Raw genomic sequence first — 6,672 nt, 5'->3', positions numbered from 1 at the left:
ATGTTGTCTCTTCATAACAAACTGGCTATCATGAATAGAGCAGCAATGAATATGGTTGAGTAGGAATCCTTATTGTACGATGAAGCATCCTTTGGGTATAAACCCAATAATGGTAGAGTTTGATCTTAAAGTAGATTGATTCCCAACTTTTTTTTTTTTTTTTTTTTTTTGGTTTTTCGAGACAGGGTTTCTCTGTGTAGCTTTGCGCCTTTCCTGGAACTCACTTGGTAGCTCAGGCTGGCCTTGAACTCACAGAGATCCGCCTGGCTCTGCCTACCGAGTGCTGGGATTAAAGGTGTACGCCACCACCGCCCGGCTGATTCCCAACTTTCTGAGGAACCATCATATGGCCATCCTACCAAAAGCAATCTACAGATTCAATGCAATCTCCATCAAAATTTCAAAACAATTCTTCACAGACAGAATAATCCTCTACTTTATATGGAAAAACAAAAAACACAGGATAGAGAAAACAATACTGTACAATAAAATAACTGCTGGAGGTCTCACCATTCCCAATTCAAAGTTTTACTCCAGAGGTATAGTAATAAAAACCACATGCATATAGTATTGGCATAAAAAAATAGGCATGTTTATCAATGGAATTGAACTGAAGACACAGCTGTAAATCTACAAGCCTATGGATACCTTATTTTTGATAAATAAGTCAGAAATACACATAAGAAAAGACAGCATCCTCAATAAATGGTGCTGGTCAACATGGATATCTTAATGTAGAAGAATGAACATAGGCATGCACCACAAATACTGTTTTAAATAATCTCAAAAGGATTTTTTTCTCACTGAATCTTCAACATACTTATTGACTTGATTCAATTTATTCCTAAGCATGGGGTATATGAATTAGTTCAAAGTTAGGGACTTAAACAAAGCAATTACAATAGTACATACAGGAAACAAATCAGAGTTAGTGGGAAACTCTCAATAAATAAATGACTATAATAAATAAAAGGATTTAGACCTAACCAATAGGTTTGTGTTTGATTTCCACAACTATCAAAAAGAGTTTCTTAGAATTGTGTGAATAGATATTTTTTTCTAACTCACTAGTTTTAATTGCTGAAATTGTACTTTCTAAACTTATACTTATTGGTTTGAATCTAAATTCTCTAAGATTCAACCCCATTAATACTTAATAAATGGATCCAAGGAACATCTGATGGTGAGATCTTTTTATTCAGATTTCATAATTGTTTGCCTGAAAAAAATAAATACAGAATGTGTCTCATTTCACTTTAAATAAAATATTACATACTCAATATTTACTCAATTTAGTGTACAATATTTTTATTATAAGTTGGTTACATTCCAATCGACTCCTAAAATACACTCACTTCTTTACAAAGTGATGGTAAATTTTTAAAATCATATTTATACATATATAAAATCAGTGCCATTCAAACACTATTAATCTTTCTGTCTAACACTTCCTAAGGGCAATAAACAAAAAAATTCCCCTTTTCATTAGTACTGTCTTATATCATTTAATAATTAGCTGTTAACATCCTTTATTCCTCTTTGAGTTTCCTATAAGACAACTTAATAATGTTGTCAAAATTATCTTTTAACTTTGAAAGTCTTGTAAAAATTAAAAATTCAGTGTTTTTCTCACATGTTCTGAAGGTTTCAATTACTTGTAAAATGACTTGTATTAGTACATATATTATACATTAATATATATTGTATTATATATACCAATATGTAGATAATATATTAAATATATTAGTATTATATTAATATAATTAAATAATACATGTATTAGTATATATTACATATACACCTATATATATATATATATAATGTTTAAATATATTAAATGTATATATTGAATATATTAAATGTTTTCTATGATTTACATGCAATCAATTTTCTCCCTCACATTCTTACCTTCCTTTTCCACAATTCAACTTGAGCTAGACACCAAAATTACCACTTCCCTATTATTTTCACATTGATAATACATTATCAAACTTCCCAGAAATTGCTTCCCTTTAACCTCAGGGAAATACAAAGTTTCACGGTTTACATATAACATGACTAGAAACTCACCTGTGTGTCTTGTGATTTGTAAATTTTCTTCACAGAGTTGTTGATATGTGGCCACATTCTATTTAATGAAAGTGGGAAGGAATCCTTCTTCTACGAAAAGACAGGAAGAAAGCGATGCATAATTTTATGAAGAATATTATCAAAATCAGGAGCAGGAAAGTCCAAGAGATTATAATTGCAATAAGCAGCAGTTCTCTTGTTTTAAAATCTACATTCTTATCCATGAGTAAAGTTATTGCAGAAGTTATGACAAGAAGAAAGAACTGCCAAATATCTCTTGACAGTAACTCTATTCCTTCCCTTTCAAGCAAGCTTTCAACAAATCTGCAGGGCTTCATGGGCATTACTAATTACCTCACAGAGCCACCCAGCTGTGTGAATTATCATGTCATCACCATGAAGGAAAGCAGTAGCCAGAGCAACTAGCGAGGGACACAGACAGTTTACTCTTGACCAAAACCCTCTTACTTAGTCTCAAACTACAGCAGTGCCAGATATTTGAAGAATGGAACAAGATATTTATTTCGTTTTCTTGCTCTTATTTCCATACCTTTATAATCAAGTTGTAAATCATTCATAAATTTTAGTACTCTGATTTTATATTTTTCTACTAACATATAAAACATATTCAAGCATATACCAACAAATTCTTCAACTGTATATGCTGTGTATAAGTACAAAACCTTAGATTTAGCTTTTTTTTTCTATTAAGAAATTTTCTATTCATTTTACATACCAACTACAGATTCCCCTCCCAACCCCCATTCCCACCTCCTGCAAGGCAAGGCCTCCTGTGGGGAATTAGCAGAGCCTAATATACTCAGTCGAGGCAGGTCCAATCCCCTCCCTCAAGACCAAGGCTGTGTAAGGTGTCCCACCCTAGGCAGTGGGCTCCAAAAAGCCCACTCATGTCCTAGGAATGGATCCTGATCCCACTGCCAAAGGTCCCTTAAGCAGATCAAGCTACATAACTGTCTCACCTATATAGAGGGCCTAGTCCAATCCCATGGAGGCTCCAAAGCTATTGGTCCACAGTTCATGAGTACCCACTAGTTTGGTTTGGTTGCCTCTGTATGTTTCCCCATCATGATTTTGATGCCCCTTGCTATAGAATCCCTCTTCTTTCTCTTTGACTGGACTCCTGAACCTCGGCTGGCTCTTGGCTGTGGATCTCTGCATCTGCTTCCATTAGTTACTATAGGTGAAGGCTCTATGATTACAGGTAGAGTATTAATAATCTGATTACTGGGGTAGGCTAGTTCAGACACCCTCTCTGCTATTGCTAGTACTCTAAGGTGGGGTCATCCTTGTGGATTTCTGGAAACTTCCCTAGTACCCAGTTTCTCCCTATCCCATGGTGTCTCCCTCTATCATAGTTTCTCTTTAATTGCTTTTCCATTTGATTCCAGTTCCAGCTAGACCATCATGTTCCCTTATGTTCTCAGCCCCCATCCCCTACCCTTCATTGCCCCCCTCACACCAATATCTCATCCATTTCCCCTTCCCAGGGTGATCCATGTGTCCCTCTAGAGGTCCTCCTTGTTAACTAGCCTCTCTGGAGCTGTGGGTTATAGTCTGGTTATCCTTTGCTTTTCATCTAATATACACTTATGAGTGAGTACATACCATGCTTGTCTTTCTGAGTCTGGGTTACTTCACTCAGGATGATATTTTCTAGTTCCATCCATTTGCCTGCAAATTTCATGATGCCATTGCTTTTTACTGCTGAGTAGTACTCCATTGTGTATATGTGCCACATTTTCTTTATCCGTTCTTCAGTTGAAGGGCATCTAGGTTGTTTCCAGGTTTGGGCTATTATGAACAATGTTGCTATGAACATAGTTGAACATGTGTCCTTGTGGTATGATTGAGTGTTCTTTAGGTATATTCCCAAGAGTGGTATTGCTGAGTCCTGAGGTAGATTGACTCCCAATTTTCTGAGAAACCACTATACTGATTTTCAAAGTGGCTGTACAAGTTTGCACTCCCACCAACAGTAAAGGGGTGTTCCCCTTGCTCCCCATCCTCTTTAACAAAAGCTGTTATCAGTGTTTTGGGTTATAGCCATTCTGACAGGTTTAAGATGGTATCTCAGTGTCATTTTAATTTAGATTTCCCTGATAACTAAGGATGTTGAACAATTTATTAAATGTCTTTCAGCTATTTGAGATTCTTCTGTTGAGAATTCTCTGTTTAGCTCTGTAGCCCATTTTTTAATTGGATTGTTTGGCATTTTGATGTTTAGTTTCTTGAATTCTTTATATATTTTGGAGATCAGCTCTCTGTCACATGTAGGGTTGGTGAAGAACTTTTTCCATTCTGTAGGCAGTTGTTTTGTCTTACTGACCATGTCCTTTGCCTTACAAAAGTTTCTCGGTTTCAGAAGGCCCCATTTATTCATTGTTGCTATCAGTGTCTGTGCTACTATGTTATATTTAGGAAGTGGTCTCCTGTGCCAATGAATTTAAGACTGCTTCCTACTTTCCCTTCTATCAAGTTCAATGTAACTGGTTTATGTTGAGGTCTTTGATCCACTTGGACTTGAGTTTTGTGCATGGAAATAGATATGGATCTATTTGCAGTCTTCTACATGTTGACATCCAGTTATGCTAGCACGGTTTGTTGAAGATGCTTTCTTTTTTCCATTGTACAGTTCTGGCTTCCTTGTCAAAAAACAGGTGTTGCCATAAAAATTGACATGTGGATTAATGGAATCAAATTGAAGATCCTGACATTAATCCACAGAGTTATGAACACCTGAATTTTGACAAAGATTTAACTTTTAATTCATCTAAAATTTCTTTCTGCTGCAATCTTTTTTTTTTAAGTCTGCTGCAATCTTTACTTAGAGACTAAGTTTAGTCAGAACAGACTGAACTACACTTCACAATTTCTTTGTGTTTATTTCATTATAAGTCAATCTTTGTAATTATTCTAATACTATACCAATTTACTCTAAACTTCTGATCTCATATTATATAATAAGAATTGTGGTTGGAGACTCAGGTGCTTGTGCTTTGGTCTTATTCCATAGTAAATCACTCAGTACCTGGATAGCAATGACAAACATTAGAAAATGTTAAGGAAGAATAACAACAAACAGAAATGCAATAACATATTCAAAGGCTCCAATTTTCTAATTTTAAATTTATTTTACATCCCAAATGCAGTTTTCCCTGCCTCCTCTCTTCCAGTTCCCTCACCAACCTCCCTTTTGCCTCCTCATCTACTCCTCCTCCATTTCTGTTCAAAAAGGTGCAGGCCTCCCATGGATATCAACAAAACATAATGTACTAAGTTGTGGTAGGGCTAAGCACCTTCCCTTGTTTTAAGGCTGGACAAGGCAACAAAGTATGAGGTATAGGGTCCCAAACACTAATAAAAGAGTTAGAGACAGCCTCTGTTCCCTGTAGCTGAAGGTTTTTTTTAGTCCTATTTAGAACCAAGTAAACACTCAGATGCTTATGTTATTTAACTGTTTGGCCTAATGGCTTGGGCTTTTTTGTTATCTAGTTTTTATATCTTAAATTAACCCATTTCTATTAATCTATAAGTTGCCTCATGGCTCATGGCTTACCGGTACATTATGCCTTACTTCTCATGGTGGAGGCTGGTGGCATCTCCTGACTCAGCCTTCCACTTCCCAGAATTCTCTTCTCTCTTTGTCCTGCCTATACTTCCTGTCTGGCTACTGACCAATCAGCACTGTATTTATTAACCAATCAGAGCAAGATATTCACAGCATACAGATATCCACAGCACTTTTCCTTTTTTTAAGGAAAGTTTTAACTTTAACATAGTAAAATTACATATAACAAAACAATTATCAATCAAGAATTATAGTTATAATATCTAGTCTATTTATATTTGGCAATTTTAAAGAAGATATGCTATCTATCTTATATTTGTCAGTCTAAGTTTTCATATCTAACTTATCTTTTATCATAACTAAGGAAATTATAACTCTCTAGTCTTTAACTACATCAAAGACCTCAGAAGGATATAATATTACCTGAGAAATGGAAGAAGGAGGCAAGCAACTTTTGGAAGTCTTGAGAGAGGAGACAGAGACAGCTGGCAGCCTAAACAGTCATCCAAAGTTTCACTGTAAAGTTGGGGCATCTGTCTTCAGCCCACAGGCCTAGAGTCTCTTAGTCACTTCTCTCTGTGTCCTGTAGAATGCCTGGCAGTTTCTTCTGCAAAGCAGGAACGTGAAGGACCATTTTGTCAAGCAAAGTTCAGTTGTATGGCCAGATGTATGTTAATAAAAAAATAAATACAGTGAGGGACAGTTATCCAATTACCCCAAATGTATAGGGAAAGTTGTGCCCAAGATTGAGATGGAATTGTGAGATTACTGTACACATAACAATGAAATGCATGGTAAATGGGGAGAATCATATTTGTTACTAGACAAGAAGTTTATAAAAAGATGTAACCAGTTCATTCAAAAGGCAGTAATTCCATAATACCTTGCATGATGGTTTCCTCTAACAGAACCCTTAGTTCTGATAGGTTGACCTTCTGAACTCTAGTTGTCACTGCAGTATACTCTCATGGACTTTTGCTAACAGTGACTCTCAATATTTATCTTCCTGGGCC

The sequence above is a fragment of the Peromyscus eremicus genome, chromosome X (assembly GCF_949786415.1).
Source record: "Peromyscus eremicus chromosome X, PerEre_H2_v1, whole genome shotgun sequence".
NCBI classification, from domain to species: domain Eukaryota; kingdom Metazoa; phylum Chordata; class Mammalia; order Rodentia; family Cricetidae; genus Peromyscus; species Peromyscus eremicus.
Note: the sequence above shows the minus strand (reverse complement) of the source record.